The sequence below is a fragment of the Panulirus ornatus genome, chromosome 46 (assembly GCF_036320965.1).
Source record: "Panulirus ornatus isolate Po-2019 chromosome 46, ASM3632096v1, whole genome shotgun sequence".
NCBI lineage: Eukaryota > Metazoa > Arthropoda > Malacostraca > Decapoda > Palinuridae > Panulirus > Panulirus ornatus.
This window is the reverse complement of record NC_092269.1, coordinates 28687464-28705752: the sequence shown is the minus strand read 5'-3', so window position 1 is coordinate 28705752 and position 18289 is coordinate 28687464. Positions and strand designations below refer to the sequence as shown.

The window sequence follows — 18289 nt, the reverse complement described above, 5'->3', positions numbered from 1 at the left end:
TCCTTCCCTATTATACAAAGCTTGGTCACTCACATCAGTCAAATTCATAATTGACTTTGATGATAATCTTTCGAGGTGTCGTAAACCTGCAAACATCGCTTCAGTTGAGTAATACTCTGGACAAAATATCTTAGGCTACTTATAAGGGTTCCATCGATGTGGGCGTTCAACAGATGAGGGCGTTCAACAGATGTGGGCGTTCAACAGATGTGGGCGTTCAACAGATAAGGGCGTTCAACAGATGTGGGCGTTTAACAGATAAGGGCGTTCAACAGATGTGGGAGTCCAACATATGCGTGTATCCAACAGATGTGGGCGTCCAACAGATACGCTTGATGTCTTCCTAGATGGTCAGTGTGGGAAACCGTTGTCAAGCATAGGAATCACCGTCATATTTGTAGGTTTTTTGCCAACATGGCTTTTTTCTTTTTTTCTTCTGCAGAGGATGCAGTGCCGCTTGCGGAGAGTGAGTCACCGTTGCCAAGAATGGCGTAGACTCTGAAAGGTGAATATGAATACGGGAGAATGGCAACAGAAGAGCGTACTGTAGTAATACTACAGATGAGTCTGATATGGGTAGATCTCTCATGTAAGTCTGTAGTCATGATCACTGATTATGTATATGCATATCTCTATATATTTGTCATCTATCTGTCTATCTAAATGTGAATAAGAGCAAGGTTATTAGGTATAGTAGGGTTGAGGGTCAAGTCAATTAGGAGGTAAGTTTGAATGGAGCAAAACTGGAGGAAGTAAAGTGTTTTAGATATCTGGGAGTGGATCTGGCAGCGGATGGAACCATGGAAGCGGAAGTGGATCATAGGGGGGGGAGGGGGCGAAAATCCTGGGAGCCTTGAAGAATGTGTGGAAGTCGAGAACATTATCTCGGAAAGCAAAAATGGGTATGTTTGAAGGAATAGTGGTTCCAACAATGTTGTATGGTTGCGAGGCGTGGGCTATGGATAGAGCTGTGCGCAGGAGGATGGATGTGCTGGAAATGAGATGTTTGAGGACATTGTGTGGTGTGAGGTGGTTTGATCGAGTAAGTAACGTAAGGGTAAGAGAGATGTGTGGAAATAAGAAGAGCGTGGTTGAGAGAGCAGAAGAGGGTGTTTTGAAATGGTTTGGGCACATGGAGAGAATGAGTGAGGAAAGATTGACCAAGAGGATATATGTGTCGAGGTGGAGAGAACGAGGAGAAGTGGGAGACCAAATTGGAGGTGGAAAGATGGAGTGAAAAAGATTTTGTGTGATCGGGGCCTGAACATGCAGGAGGGTGAAAGGAGGGCAAGGAATAGAGTGAATTGGATCGATGGATTAGAGATAACATTCTTGTGGTCATCCCTGCGTACTGAGTGACGGTGCCAATAGCATCTGTCAGTTACAGGTTTGCCGGTCTGACCAATGGATACATCTCTACATGCCTTCAAACATTAAAAGCATTGTTATTTAGTAGTCTTAGGCATGGCACTTAGAAGCCGAAATCTGTATGGTGGTGTTGGGATGTTAAAAAGTTTATGAATTGTTTGCACCTAATGAGGCAGATTGTCTTCATAAAACATGTCGTATAACAAGTGTGGAAAATCACATGTTAAATAAATCTATATGAGCTACTGAATTGAGTTTCACTTTCATAACTATCACTAAGGACTGCTGTGATCAACATATCAATATATATGATAGGGTTGATAGAGGTGCTTTGTGGAAGGTAAGTAAGTTGTTAGAAGCAGTGAAAAGTTTTTATCTAGGACGTATGGCATATGTACGAGTAAGAAGAGAGGAGAGGGACTGGTTCACCGTGAAGGTCGGTTTGCGGCAGGGGTGTGTGATGTACCTATAGTTGTTTTATTTGTTTATGGATGAATGGTTAGGTAGGTAAATGCAAGAGTTTCGGAGAGAGGAGCAGGTATGCAGCCTGTTGGGATGAGAGGGCCTGGGAAAAGAGTAAGTTCATGTTCGCCGATGATACAGCGCTGGTCGCTGATTCGAGTGTGAAACTGCAGAAGCTGGTGACTGAGTTTGGAAAAGTGTGTGAAAGGAGAAAATTGAGAGTAAATGTGAATAAGAGCAAGGTTATTATGTTCAGTAGGGTTGAGGGACAAATCAATTGGGCTGTAAGTTTGAATGGAGAAAAACTGGAGGAAGTGAAGTGTTTTAGATATCTGGGAGTGGATTTAGCAGCGGATGGAAGCATGGAAGCGGAAGTGAGTCACAGAGTGGGAGAACCTTCTGGGAGCGATGAAGAATGTGTGGAAGGAGAGAACGTTATCTCGGAGAGCAAAAATGGGCATGTTTGAAGGAATAGTGGTTCCAACAATGTTATATGGTTGCGAGGCATTGGGTATAAATAGGGTTGTTCGGAGGAGGGTGAATGTGTTAGAAATGAAATGTTTGAGGACAATGTGGTGTGAGGTGGTTTGATCGAGTAAGTAATGAAAGGGCAAGATAGATGTGTGTAAAAAGAGTGTGGTGGAGAGGGCAGAATGAGTGAGGAAAGGTTGACAAAGAGGATATATGTGTCAGAGGTGGAGAGAACAAGGAGAAGCGGAAGACCAGATTGGAGATGGAAGGATGGGGTGAAAAAGATTTTGAGCGATTGGGGCCTGAACATGCAGGAGGGTGAGAGGTGTGCAAGGAATAGAGTGAATTGGAACGATTTGGTATACCGGGGTCGACGTGCTATCAGTGGACTGAACCAAAGCATGTGAAACGCCTGGAGTAAACCATGGAAAGGTCTGTGGGGCCTGGATGTGGATAGGGAGCTGTGATTTCGGTGCATTACACATGATAGCTCGTGTACAGAGGGGATGTGGCCTTTTTTCATCTATTTCCTGGCTCTACCTCGCTAAAGCAAACAATATCGATTATGTTTCCTGTGGAGCGAGCAAGTATGAATCTGTGTATGTATATTTATGTTGACGGAGAGAATATGGGAATATGGAATATGGATGGAGCGTGAAGGAGAGGAGACAGCTACACATAGAACAGTAGCAGAAGCAACAGCTGGAACACCGGTGGCAACTGTAGCCCACAACAGCAACAGCTGTTCCGCCCACCCTAAAGGCAACATGGAGTAACGGGGTGGGGGATGTGTGTGTGTGTGGGGGGGGGGGGGTGTCAGCAAGAGTGTTTACACGGAAAAAAAGAAGCACAGGTGTTGAAATGTGACGTCACGGCGGCCCCACATGTGTTGACAAGTGAGGTCAGACAGCCGTGCTCACTGATATTGTGTGTCCTTCTGTTAAGCCTTTCCTCTCCATGCCCTATGGTTCATGTTCTTCATGCCCTATTCTGTTCATGTCTTAGTGCTCGAGATTTATTGTTCATGCCTTGTTATGTATGTTTACTGTTCCAATGCTACTGTTCATATGTGATATGTTCATGCCGTTTTGTTCATAGTTTTTTTTCTTGCTTATTGTTCACATCATTGTTCAATTTACTGTTCACACCATACCACCTCCCACTCTTTTGTTATTATCATTATCATAATTATCATCATCATTTCTATTAATATCATTATTATCATTATTATTATCAGTATCATTATTATCATCATTATCATTATTATCATTATCATCACTATCATAATATCATTATCATTATTATAATTATCATCATTATTATCATTATCATCATTATCAGTATCATCATCATTATCATTATCATTATCATTATCATCTATATCATTATTATTACTAACATCATTATTACCATTATCATTTCTTCTCCTTCATATTAACATATATACCTTATTTCTCTATCATTTTCTCCAATTTTTCTTGGTATTTTGTCTCTCTCTCTCTCTCTCTCTCTCTCTCTCTCTCTCTCTCTCTCTCTCTCTCTCTCTCTCTCTCTCTCTCTCTCTCTCTCTCTTCCCTCGCCTCCTCCTTCCTTCTCTCTGTTCGTCCATGAATTTCCTTGTGCCTCGCGTCTGCAGGCCAGCGAGCAGCCATCTCCTGCTGTAGCACTCGAGGCTTCTTCCTCCTCCTGGCTTCCTTGAGCCACACGGGACGAGCCTATGTGACCTGTGGCTTTTCCTTCCCCCTCTTCCACCTCCAGACTCTCCCCTCCTCCCTCCCAGCCAAGTATCCACGAGGTCCCTCCTCTTCCACCTCCAGACTCTCCCCTCCTCCCTCCCAGCCAAGTATCCACGAGGTCCCTCCTGCTCCACCTCCACACTCTCCCCTCCTCCCTCTCAGCCAAGTATCCAGGAGGTCCCTCCTGCTCCACCTCCACACTCTCCCCTCCTCCCTCCCAGCCAAGTATCCACGAGGTCCCTCCTGCTCCATGGTATTCATCTGTGTTTATCATTCCTTCAGCAACGGGCAAGCTGGCCAAGTGCATCCACTCAGTGTCACTTTCATCTTGCGGCGTGTTCCTCAGCTAAGCTTTTTTTGATATTGTGGTCACGTCTCCTCAGTTAAGCTTTTTTTGATCTTGCGGTCATGTTTCCTCAGTTAAGCTTTTTTGATCTTGTGGTCGTGTTCCTCAGCTAAGCTTTTTTGATCTTGTGGTCGTGTTCCTCAGCTAAGCTTTTTTTGATATTGTGGTCATCTTTCCTCAGTTAAGCTTTTTTTGATCTTGCGGTCATGTTTCCTCAGCTAAGCTTTATTGATCTTGTGGTCGTGTTCCTCAGCTAAGCTTTTTTATCTTATGGTCATGTTCCTCAGCTAAGCTTTTTTGATTTTGCGGTCATCTTCCTCAGCTAAGCTTTTTTGATTTTGTGGTCATGTTTCCTCACCTAAGCTTTTTTGATCTTGTGGTCATCTTCCTCAGCTAAGCTTTTTTGATCTTCTGGTCATCTTTCCTCAGGTAAGCTTTTTTGATCTTGTGGTCATCTTCCTCAGGTAAGCTTTTTTGATCTTGTGGTCATGTTTCCTCACCTAAGCTTTTTTGATCTTGTGGTTATCTTCCTCAGCTAAGCTTTTTTGATCTTGAGGTCATCTTTCCTCTGCTAAGCTTTTTTGATCTTGTGGTCATCTTTCCTCAGCTAAGCTTTTTTGATTTTGCGGTCATCTTCCTCAGCTAAGCTTTTTTGATCTGGTCATCTTTCCTCAGGTAAGCTTTTTTGATCTTGTGGTCATCTTCCTCAGCTAAGCTTTTTTGATCTTCTGGTCATCTTTCCTTAGGTAAGCTTTTTTGATTTTGCGGTCATCTTCCTCAGCTAAGCTTTTTTGATCTTGTGGTGATGTTTCCTCACCTAAGCTTTTTTGATCTTGTGGTCATCTTCCTCAGCTAAGCTTTTTTGATTGATGTGGTCATGTTTCCTCAGCTAAGCTTTTTTGATCTTGTGGTCATCTTCCTCAGCTAAGCTTTTTTGATTGATGTGGTCATGTTTCTTCAGCTAAGTTTTTTGATCTTGCCGTCATGTTCCTCAACGAAGTTTCCTTTTCATATTAGTAATTTCTTCTATAGTGTGTGTGTGTGTGTGTGTGTGTGTGTGTGTGTGTAGTCTGTGTGTGTGTGTGTGTGTGTGTGTGTGTGTGTGTGTGTGTCTGTGTGTGTGTTTGTGTGTCTGTGTGTGTGTGTGTGTGTGTGTGTGTGTGTGTGTGTGTGTGTGTGTGTGTGTGTGTACTATCATCTATTCCTCCAGTTCGGGGAGGGAGGTTCTACACTAGTGGGGACGGACCCCTCCTTTTCTCTTACTATCATGCATCGTCTTACACCTCTGTGGCTCGTCATTCACTGTACGTCATTCACGCACACGCTACGGTAGCATGCGTCATATTGTCTTCATTTCTAGACAGTTTCTTGTGTATTTTCGTCCCATGACCTCTGGTTGCCCCATGTTTGCATCTTCCGATGAACGTTTTCTTAGTCACGACACCAGACTGACATGCTAACTTAAAGGTTGTGATCAAGTCACTCCGTATTCTTCTCTCTTCCCTGGTGGGCATATGTATCACCTCTAACACCCGACTCCTCCCACACACTGAAACCCAGTAAGACTCGAATTATCTTCATTACTCCCCTCTGCACCTACGTACCTTCCCTCCCGCCTTCTGCACCTACGTACCTTCCCTCCCGCCTTCTGATTCACCTGGTGTTCCTGGCCTCGCTGAGGTAGTGGCCAGGATGTTCTGGGCCCCAGCCTCGCCTATGTGTCCCCCCACACCATAACCACTCTGCCTGTACTCCTTACTCCTCTCTTGCAGCGTCTTGACTCATCAGGGATGACACTACTGACTGCCTTCCTCCTTCTTTCCCAGCCTCTATACTAAGTGTAATCATTACTTGTGCGGTACCTTGATAATTGTTAACCTTCAGTCTATCCCAGTATCTCTTCCTTCTCCATCCTTTCCGCTTTGGCCACAATGTGGTTTTCATCCAGAACCTCCTACGTCACTCATGCTCTCATATCTGATGCGACTTCCTTGTCAGCTAAGTCCTGACTTGTTTGATTTGTCAACCTCCAGGTTTCTAGTTTCATGCACAGTCCCCATTTACACTGACGTGAAATGATCTAGAAAACTCATTTTTCTATTTTCTTATTTTTTTCATAAATCTTTCATCTGACAAGCCATATACTTCCCCGATAACTCTTCCAACTATCCCTCACTAGTTCCTCCTTGATCTCACTTCCAACGTCTTTAAGTCTGTGTTTTCCTGCATCAGTCAGCATCCTCTTCTTCTGTTCATCAGGCCCAGATATTGCTCCTGTTCCATCCTGTTTATTTCTGATCTCTTGTTGCGGATGATTTCTTTTCTTGCTGTATCCCATTATCTAAATCCCTTCTGGTGATTCGATTTTGTTCTCACACCAATTCTGTTGCCTTCATCAGTCCTTTAATTTCTTTTTTCCATCTGGAGACATTTTGCATATGTATCTTTTTTAATCTCTCGTTCTTTTCTTCATTCCTTTCTCCATTTGTAGTAACTTCTGATCAGGTCACTCCATATTCTTTTCTCTTCCCTGATGGTTAAGCGTCTGCATCATTTTAGATAATGCCTCTTTTAGTTCCTCTCTCAGTGACGAGGGTTATCTGTATCTTGGAGTCATGTGTGTGGCTGAAACAGAATAATAGAGCAAAAGATATTTCCCTACCCACCACTCCCTCCGGCTCAACAGATATCTTTTGCTCTGCTCTATTATCCTGTTTCTACCACACACATGACTCCAAGATACAGATAACCCTCGTCACTGACCATCATGTTTCCTGTTGTAAGTCCTCATGAATGAGTAAAATGCCAGAGAGGAACTAAAAGAGGCATTATCTAAAATGATGCAGACGCTTAACCATCAGGGAAGAGAGAAGAATATGGAGTGACCTGATCAGAAGTTACTACAAATGGAGAAAGGAATGAAGAAAAGAACGAGAGATTGAAATAAAAGTTGTTTTAGCTATGTTGTCGAAATCATTTTGAACTTTGAATATGTCTGTCACATCTCCTTAGAGTTTACTGAATCATTCCATACGTCTGGCTCCACACCTTCACACGGCTTATCTCTATGTGAAGGAATATGACTTTGCCGCTGGTTCTTCATTTTCTAAATTCGTTTCTTTACCTTTCATAACGATGAGGGTAGACTCATATTTTCGAAGAAGTTTCTTGCTTAATTTCCATACTTGGGCCTTCAGCATCTTTCCAATAGTCTTTTTTTTTTTTTCAACAGCTCAAAGGCTGTGATCAAATCACCCTCTAAACTTCTGTCTTCAGCGGTGGACAGATCCACGTTCCTCAGAACTTCCCACTGCATACTCAGGTCTCTAACCTCTGGCATTGTGTGTGTGTGTGTGTGTGTGTGTGTGTGTGTGTGTGTTATCATATACGTAGACGGGAAAAATACCCTCCCTTCCCCACATCATGAACGAGCAGCATGCACACACGCTCTCTCTCTCTCTCTCTCTCTCTCTCTCTCTCTCTCTCTCTCTCTCTCTCTCTCTCTCTCTCTCTCTCTCTCCCTGCACGGAAGAGCATTTGATCAAGTGTCGGCTCCTTCTTGTCACGTAAGCTCCCGACAACACGCACGATGCTGTGCACTTTGGAGGGTGCGAAACACGCATTAGCGGCGCACGAGGCACAAGGAGCTAATGGAGAAGGTGCGGAGGAAGGAAGGCAAAGACGCCCTGACAATGCGGTCTTTGTCACTGCGATAGGCCGCCTGTTTGTCCACCATGGAGGAGAGAAGAGGTAAGGGTGACTTGATCACAATCATTACGTATTTCAACCAGTTTGACGAGGTGTATTGTGGATACCAAAGGCCACTACGAAAAAAGATTATTAGCAAAGATGGAAAGACGTATTTTTTATGTTACGTGTTACGATATCGTAAATCTGGAGAGCATACAGTTGATAAAGTTGTATTATAGTTATGAGTTATAAAATTGCGAATCTGGAGAGTATGCAGAAGTTGAAAAAAGTTGTATTATAGTTACGAGTTATGAAATTGTGAACTTGGAAAGCACAGAGAAGTTGAAAAAGTTGTATTACAGACAAGAACGTTCAGGGTATGGAGTTGCCCCATGGATTGTTGCTGTTCGTATTAATCTACGTTCGTATATCCGGATCTCTTGGAAACGTCTTTAGACTTAAGAAAAAGGAAAGATGACTGTGGAAATATCCATGATTTGTCTTGTGCCACTACTGGGCAATAAGCTGCAACCCCTGTGCATGACAGGACGACCCCTTGAGTCTGATGGCCTGGCCTTCGACCCACCGTCATGCTCAAGACTGGTAGCTTCGTGCTCAAGGGTCGTACCGTCGTGCTCAAGGGTCGTACAGTCGCGCTCAAGGGTCGTACAGTCCTGCTTAAGGATCGTACCGTCGCGCTCAAGGGTCGTACCGCCGCACTCAAGGGTCGTACCTTCGTGCTCAAGGGTTGTACCGTCGTGCTCAAGAATCGTACAGTCCTACTTAAGGATCGCACCGTCGCGCTCATGGGTCGTACCGTCGCGCTCAAGGGTCGTATCGTCGTGCTCATGGGTCGTACCGTCGCGCTCATGGGTCGTCCCGTCACGCTCAAGGGTCGTACCTTCGTGCTCAAGGGTCGTACCGTCGCACTCATGGGTCGTACCGTCGCGCTCAAGGGTCGTACCTTCGTGCTCAAGGGTCGTACCGTCGTGCTCAAGAATCGTACAGTCCTGCTTAAGGATCGCACCGTCGCGCTCAAGGGTCGTACCGCCGCGCTCAAGGGTCGTACCTTCGCGCTCAAGGGTCGTCCCGTCATGCTCATGGCGGCCATAAGGGACTACGTGTGAGAAGTGAAAAGAAGAAAAAAAATAGAAAGTTTCCAAAGCACTTTTACCCCATAAGAGAGGAAGTCCCACGTTCAAGACGGTGGAAGCGGGCTTGAGGACGTGTGTGGCTGGAAGACAATGGATCACTGGTGACAGACGAGACAAACTGGCAGGTGGAAAGGGACGGTCACACGGGGAGGTACCTCACACTGTGATGAAAAGATGATCCACGACAGGAATTCTCGGAGCTAAGCTGTCACTTACGGTGCCCCGAGACTAGTCAGTCCGTTCAAACGAAGCTTCACAAGTACACTAACTTTTGCCAACTTTTATACGTGTGAGTGTGTGTGTGTGTGTGTGTGTGTGTGTGTGTGTGTGTGTGTGTGTGTGTGTGTGTGTGCCTGTGGATAGCTGAGGCTGGCGGTGATGATGATGGTGTGTGTGTGTGTGTGTGTGTGTGTGTGTGTGTGTGTGAGCAGGGGTGTGAGTGGGTGTTGGGGGAGGGGGATGTTGGTGCGGAGAGGGAGGGGGAGGGGGAGCCTGCGATCTGCGGCTGTTGAACCAAAAGACGTGTGGGTGGAGGAAGTGGCCCGACTGTGGATGGTGCGTGGAGGGAGGCGGTGCAGGTGCGAGGCGGAGGTCGTGTGTTGTTTTGGTCAAAAGGTTACATGATGTGGGTACTAGGTTGGACAGTGGGTGATGTGGGTGCTGGGTTCGATAGTGGCTGATGTGGGTGCTGGGTTCGACAGTGGCTGATGTGAGTACTGGGCTCGAGTGGCTGATGTGGGTGCTGAAGTGGGTGCTGGGTTCGATAGTGGCTGATGTGGGTGCTGGGTTCGACAGTGGCTGATGTGAGTACTGGGCTCGAGTGGCTGATGTGGGTGCTGAAGTGGGTGCTGGGTTCGATAGTGGCTGATGTGGGTGCTGACGTGGGTGCTGGGTTCGACAGTGGCTGATGTGGGTGCTGGGTCAGACAGTGGTTTCGACAGGTGACAAACGAGGTGGAGGGTCGTAAGGCATGGGGTGGACAAGGAAAAATGTCTCCTTTTTTCCTCATTTTTTTCCAGAGGATATGGAGAGAAGGAGGATGACAGCAGGCTGGGGACAGAGAGGAGAGCGACGGTGGACATGACGTGGAGGCTGAAGGTCCAGACACATCTATGGCTGCATGTGTGAGGGATGCGGGGAGGTATGGCTCGGAGAAAAGGGAGAGAAGAACTGGTGCAGAAAGCGAGTGAGAATAACAGAGAGAGAGAGAGAGAGAGAGAGAGAGAGAGAGAGAGAGAGAGAGAGAGAGAGAGAGAGAGAGAGAGAGAGAGAGAGAGAGAGAGAGAGAAGGATGAGAGGGAGGCGTGAGAGGCCAGGTGTGGTTGAGTGGAAGTAGACACCTGCGGACATGATCAATAACCTCTACTGCCACAACACAATGTGTTCAGGAATCACACGCGGCTCTGGAAGCATCTCTTCATCTGTTTTCTCCAACTCTTACCCAGTTATCCTGTCTTTAAAACACACCACTGTAAACGAATGTCAAAGTTCCTTCCGCGTCTCTCTCTCTCTCTCTCTCTCTCTCTCTCTCTCTCTCTCTCTCTCTCTCTCTCTCTCTCTCTCTCTCTCTCTCTCTCTCTCTCTCTCTATCTCTCTCTCTCTCTCTATCTATCTACCTATCTATCTATCTATATGAATATATATATATATATATATATATATATATATATATATATATATATATATATATATATATATATATATATATATATATATATACATACATATATACATATATATATATATATATATATATATATATATATATATATATATATATATATATATATATATATATATATATATTGTCCTCGCATCCGATCATCGTTCAATATATCTCCTCGATAAGGTATCATTTTTTCTATCCAGTACATACATCTGCTGCACTGGGCTGGGTTCACAGTGACTCTGCGTTTCCTGGGTCTCACAGTATTGCATAGGACTATGAACTGAGAGAGAGAGAGAGAGAGAGAGAGAGAGAGAGAGAGAGAGAGAGAGAGAGAGAGAGAGAGAGAGAGAGAGAGAGAGAGAGAGGGGGGGGGGGAGGGAATTACATAGATATACACATCACACAGACCCAACATCCAAGCAAGGTGGTCTGGTCATAACAATATTTAAATAATTCATTTCCTCTTAAAAGTAGTAGAAGAAAAGGATGGAAAAACTCTCTCTCTCTCTCTCTCTCTCTCTCTCTCTCTCTCTCTCTCTCTCTCTCTCTCTCTCTCTCTCTCTCTCTCTCTCTCTCTCTCCTCCACTCCCTCCGGCAACACGCTGGACGGAAAACGGGTAAAAAAGAAATACCTTGCAGGATTGATAAGTCTGGAGGACATTTTTATAGGAAATTTAAAACTCAGAATGAACATGAACATGTCGAACATTCCATCACCAACAACATGCATCCCTTCAATTTTCATTATAAAGACAATAGTAAGGATAAACTTGAGCTCCAGCCTCTCGACTTACCATGTGTATATTATTACTAATGTTGTAGAATGATACTATAATTCTTACTTACTCTCTCACAGCAGATGAGGTGGGTTAATCAATGATGGTATGTTACCACAGCCAGGCCAGGGAGAGATCAGTGGCTGAGAAAGTAGCATGATATACCACTGAGTTATGATAACTGATTAAATAATTCATTCCATACCGGAGAGTGACAAGTGATGGTCAAGACTAATTTTGAAGATAGTAAGAGTGTTGCTGTGAACAACATTTTCTGAGAACTTATTCCACACATCAATAATGTCGTCGAGGAAAAAAAAACATTTCGTCCCTTCCAGATTAACTCGGTGACTAAGTTTTAGTCCATTCCTCTCGTCGGTAATACTGGCGCTGAAGTAAAGAAATCTTCAATGTCGACGTTGTTGAAGTCTACATCTTAAAGCAATCTATTAATTTGCCTTGGAGACGCCTCTTGCTTAAGAGAACATTTCTCGTAGTCTCTCCTCATATGGTGAGTTACGCAAGGAAGGAATCAATCTAGTTGCTCTTCACTTCACTGATTCCAATTTAAGAATGTCCTTGCTTATGTGGAGGGGCCAAAACTAGACTTGGGTATAGTGGCAATATCACATCCTTGCTTTTATACGTAAAGTTTCTAAATCCTAACATCCTATTTGCTTTCTTGGCAGCTTCATAACAATGCTGGGAGACTTTGAAGTGACTGGAGACAGTGACCCGTAGATCTCTCACACTAATGGTGTCCTTAATCTTGTGGCCCATCACTTCATAATCAAATTCTTTGTTGAGGTTTCCTACACGCAAAAGGTGACATTTATGGACGTTAAATGGCATCTGACATTTATTAGAGCATTCGGTTATTTCATCTAGATCCTCTTGTCATCTCAGCTTATCTTCTTCAGTTAATATGGCATTGCCGATCTTTTGTGACATCTGCAAATGTGGACACAAAGTTTCTTCAGCCCTACGTCAATATCGTTAATATCAATGATGAAAAGTATAGGCCCAAGTACGGATTCCTGAGGGACTCCACTAGTAACGGGTGACCACGGTGATGATTCCCCATTCATCACGACTCTCTCTCTCCTATCACGTCACCAGACTTCTACCCAATATCCTATGCAACCAGTAATCCCCCAAGGCCCGGACTTTGTGCTTCAATCTAGCGTGGAGGACTTTGTCGAATGCTGTCTGGGAGTCCAGAAATACAGTATCGATTGCTTCTGTCTTGTCGTGGGTACTGATCAATTCATAACAGTTAAAGGGATTTGTTAGGCATGATCTGCGTCTTGTAAGAAGCATGTTGTGTATTACTGATCAGTCTGTAATGTTCCGCGTAGGCTACGATTCTATCTCTAATAATGGACTCTAAAATCTATATACAATTTATGAGAGGCTAATAGGACGGTAATTACCAGGCAATTCTTGGCTTCCCATTTTGTATATAGGTGTGACGTCTGCCAGTCTCTGGTCCTGTGGGACTGTTCCATCCTGGAGAGATTTATTGAAAATACAGGTTAACGGTCTGGCAATTTCGTGTTTGACGTTTTTAATTACTCGTGGATAGAAACGATCGGGACCTGGACTTTTATCAGTTTTCAGCTTTTCTGTGCGAACACCCCCCTTAACTGTGATGGTAAATTCTGGTATCGTGTGGGTGCTATTCACCACCGCCTCATAATTCGTGGGACAGGTCACCAATAGCAGTTCCTGCTGTGTTCTACTGGGCACAGCGGTAGGTGACCACTTCATGCAGCTACCAGTACCCTTTTGCTACACTAGGATAGCTCTGTACAGCTCTGTGGAAGAAGAGGAAGACGACATTTGCTGCTCTGCCCTACTGTACGTGAGTCTCAGCAGGGATGCGCGGACCAGGCCTGCTGGCTGTCAGCTATATTAAATTGCGCCTGACCCCGGGGTCAACTGCACCTCCACCCTGCCGCTCACATGCTGGTGAAAGGGTTATGAGGGAACACTAGAGATATGTCTCCCCTGAAGAAAGAGAGGACATAGATAGTAATCTGGGCAAACACCGCCCGACTGCACCATCAAGGTCACATGATCAGTTCAAAAAAAGTGAAAATGAACATCCCACCAGACACAAGCAGAGAGGCCAAATACCAATGGTGGACACGAGTGTGGCAGAAGTATCCACAAGCTGAATTACACTTCACAAACAACGCTCATAACCAAGTCACCTTGAGAACTGATCAGTGATTACTGGAAGCACTGACCAACACTGTTACCGAAAGCATATATACGTGCCAGTATCTCTAAACGACCATGTACACGCTCGCAAGACTGCCATCATCGTCTTGGGCATTGAAGACGACCAAGACCTCGCGATCCTTGAAAGCATCAAGAATGTCAAGCGAATCAGAAGTCATCATAGCAGATTGGACCGAGGAAACTCACAGCCCCTGGAGCCTTATGTCATCCTAAGGTGGATATCTATCTTCCACGGAGAAGGCGGTGTTTCAGATGTGGTGAACATCCGCAGATCTAAGTCCTTCTGGTGTGGTATATGTGCAGGGAGACACCCCATATAAACACCCAAGGAAAAACGGGATAACTGGGAAGACCACTGAAGATAGATGCATACACTGTGAGCAGCCAGGGCATGGCACTGACACTGCACCAAGCGGCCACCTCCACCCCAGCGACCTGATGAACAACCACAGCAAACATTAACTCCTGGCTGGCCGTCATTTAGAAATTAACGAAGCGATTATATAGAAATGCAAGGAAATTTGAAAGAAATCAAAAAGCAGAATGAATTTTTTTTTAAAAGGCTACTGAAGTGCAACACAAATCTGTTGAAGTGTTTTTTGTGACAAAATGTGAATGCTATGCGATAAGGCTGATGCACAACAACAAGTAATAGGAACACTTGTGTATGGTGATACGTGGGCAGTCACGCAAGCATCTACTTATATATGCTACGTGAACAATTCCTGTTGCTGAGTGAAAACATTGATGAACAGGAAGAGGTGATACGAACACCAGAACATAGTGATGGTAGGAAGGCTAATGTGTTCAAACATACTGATGTATTCTATGAGAAATAACACGAGGTAAGTTAGGGAGATGAAGGAAGCAGAGGTTGAAAATCTTTTCAAAGAAAACAGGAGAGAGGTACCATGCCATTCTGCACTTACTGGAAATATAAGACACGTTTTGCTAAATCAATATAAAGAAATACAGGAAAGAACCTGACATCATAGAAGAGATCAAACCAACTTTAAAGAAAATTGCCAACAGGAACATCGCTCAACACTATAGTGACATGACAATACTCAGCTGCAGCATTACATCCATGAAGAGAAAAGACATACTGACCTCCACCACGAGGTCGACTTTGACGTCATATGTCTGCAAGAATGTCGAACGCCTCCTGGCAAACAAACCCCCAACGTGAATTACCCAATTACATATGCTATCATCCTAGATCTACCAACACTTCTCTAATGTACGTAAAACAGTCACTACCTCATATTACTTCCCAAAACCACAACGGATTCCAGTACCACAGTATTAAGGCACATGTCGGCAATGCTACACTCAGTGTACTGAGTGCCTGTGCACCTGCCAACCTCCTCCACCACACAGATTGACCTAACTTCCATCATACTGAACCGACTGACCTAACTGGTGACCTTAACGCTCGACACGAGAATTTGGTTGACCTCTTCACCAACACTTAAGGTCAGAAGTTTAACCTCACTCACTCCTAGTGCTATGATGATGTTGAACCTCACTCCTGGTTCTATGATGATGTAGAACCTCACTCCTAGTGCTATGATGATGTAGAACCTCACTCCTGGTGCTATGATGATGTAGAACCTCACTCCTAGTGCTATGATGATGTAGAACCTCACTCCTGGTGCTATGATGATGTAGAACCTCACTCTTGGATGCATATGATGATGTAGAACCTCACTCCTAGTGCTATGATGATGTAGAACCTCACTCCTGGCGCTATGACGATGTAGAACCTCACTCCTGGATGCATATGATGATGTAGAACCTCACTCCTGGTGCTATGATGATGTAGAACCTCACTCCTGGTTCTATGACGATGTAGAACCTCACTCCTGGTGCTATGATGATGTAGAACCTCACTCCTGGTGCTATGATGATGTAGAACCTCACTCCTGGTGCTATGATGATGTAGAACTCATCAGTAAGAATCAACCAACACACATCTATGGAGGAATCCTTGACAGGTGTATAGGCTTCACCTTGTCATACACGACTCACAGTTCTGATATTGTCGGTGATCTTATTGTATGACCACTCGCCAATGTCAGTTTCAATACAGACAGCTAATGTCAATTCACCTGGGATCAAACTGAACAGAAAGAGATTAATAGTGAAACAAGAGCATAGAAATAGTTTCACAGATCATATCTCTGACTGATACAAAGATTATGAACTCACAAAAGTACCAACTTTCAATGTTAATCTTGAGACTTCTATGATACAACTCCTTTAAGCAAAGCGAGATAGCTTCAGAGAGCAGAAAAAAAGCATCTCACAAAGGCCACATCAGTACTATAATGACCCCGAGCTGAAACAGATGAAATTCATAGCTACGTAAATAGGTAAAGGTTATAGACAACTTCGAACACCCAAAATTTTAAGACCGTTTCAAACGTCTCTTACAGCAGAGAGGGAACGAATGACTGAACTTCAACAAAATGGCTGGGAACAGTTTGTCTGGGGACTAAATCAACACACTCCTCCAAGACAAACCTGGAAGGGTACTAATAGAATCATTGGAAAGAAAAACAAACAAGTATCTCATCCCAACCAGCTGCAAAAGGCTAATGAATTATTCACGACATGGGCTCATACTTCGAGCTATATAGCATGCCACCACCCACAACTAGGAGTGTTTTGTACGGAAAATCCCCCCAAAAAAGAGATCTTATCCCATTCAAAGGCAAACAAGCAACACGACGAATGTGATGTGCCATCTATGGAGTTTGAACTTGATGCAACGCTTACCAGGGATGAGGGCACACTGCCCCTGAGAAGGATGGTATCACTTACGATATCATTAGACCTCTAAGACGTGTCTTTGGTAACCCATTATTAACAATGTATATGGGTTATATCATGGGTCATTTACCCTCCTCAGACCTACAGCTTAAATATACTAATGCCTAAACACGATCAACCTGATGAACTTCGCCCCATCTGCCATCAAAACCTTTGAGAGGATGATGCTTAACTGACTCCTACGTTGAATCAAAGAACATATGTCACCTAATATCAAAGGTTTCATACATGGCATAAGTGCACACTACACAGTACATCATTACTTTCCTAACAGTTCACGGGGACAGACGGCATAAGAACACCCAATTTCTTCACCTGAAAGCTGCATTGGATATTGCTAATTGGTAAGTTATTTTGTATGAGTTAGTAAAAATGGATATATGTGGCCGGCTCCTGCACAGGATACTCGGCTGTCTCTCTAATACAAGTCTGCTGTGTTGTTTCAAGGCTACAACATTGAAGTTAAACACATGCAACTTGGCATTCCTCAAGGTGGTGTTCTAAACCCCATCTTATCCAACGAACTAATCGATGCATCACTGAAATCTATTCCACACACTGTCCCAGATATAACACTATTAATTATATTGATATTTTTGTACACATCAAAACATATCTTGACACGCAAACCGTCCACAATTGCACGCACACAGCTCGTGAAAGCCTTGGCTTTCTCATTTCTGCAGATACGTCATCAGTCTTCAATGAACGAATTGGCAACGGTAGGAATGGACAATCTGAAGTGAGAGGAAGTGAGCCATGAAGTGCTGTGTGAAAAGACGAGACTGGATCACGAGAGCTGGATGACTCAGTGGTTATGCAACACCTGGAGGCCGCTGAGTCAGGCCTGGGCCCTTGGATATGCTAAGTGGTAGGTCAGCAATTTTGATGTGAGGAAAACAAGTAGGCAAGGAGGAAAGGCTACAATTGGAGGCGTAGCCTCCTCAGTCACGAAAGGATATATATATATATATATATATATATATATATATATATATATATATATATATATATATATATATATATATATATATATATATATATTCATTTTGCTTTGTCGCTGTCTCCCGCGTTAGCGAGGTAGCGCAGGGAAACAGACGAAAGAATGGCCCAATCCAGCCACATACACATGTATATACATACACGTCCACACACGCAAATGTACATCCCTATACATCTCAACGTATACATATATATACACACACAGATATATACATATATACACATGTACATAATTCATACTGTCTGCCTTTATTCATCCCCATCGCCATCTCGCCACACATGAAATAACAAGCCCCTCCCCCTCATGTGTGCGAGGTAGCGCTAGGAAAAGATTCGTTCACATTCAGTCTCTAGCTGTCATGTAATAATGCACCGAAACCACAGCTCCCTTTCCACATCCAAGCCCCACAAAACTTCTCATGGTTTACCCCAAACGTTTCAAATGCCATGGTTCAATTCACTGACAGCACGTCGACCCTGTTATACCACATCGTTCCAATTCACTCTATTCCTTGCACGCCTTTCACCCTCCT

General features: G+C 44.0%; 1 protein-coding gene across 1 annotated transcript in view; it reads right to left on the bottom strand.

The window, feature by feature from the left end:
* LOC139763344 (salivary peroxidase/catechol oxidase-like) overlaps nt 1–9467 on the bottom strand; it is a 41926-nt gene extending 32459 nt beyond the window's left edge. Inside the window, exon 1 of the mRNA XM_071689366.1 lies at nt 9383–9467. The gene's annotated coding sequence lies outside the window, so the exon portion shown is untranslated. The remainder of the gene's footprint in view (nt 1–9382) is intronic.
* Nucleotides 9468–18289: the final 8822 nt, after the last annotated feature.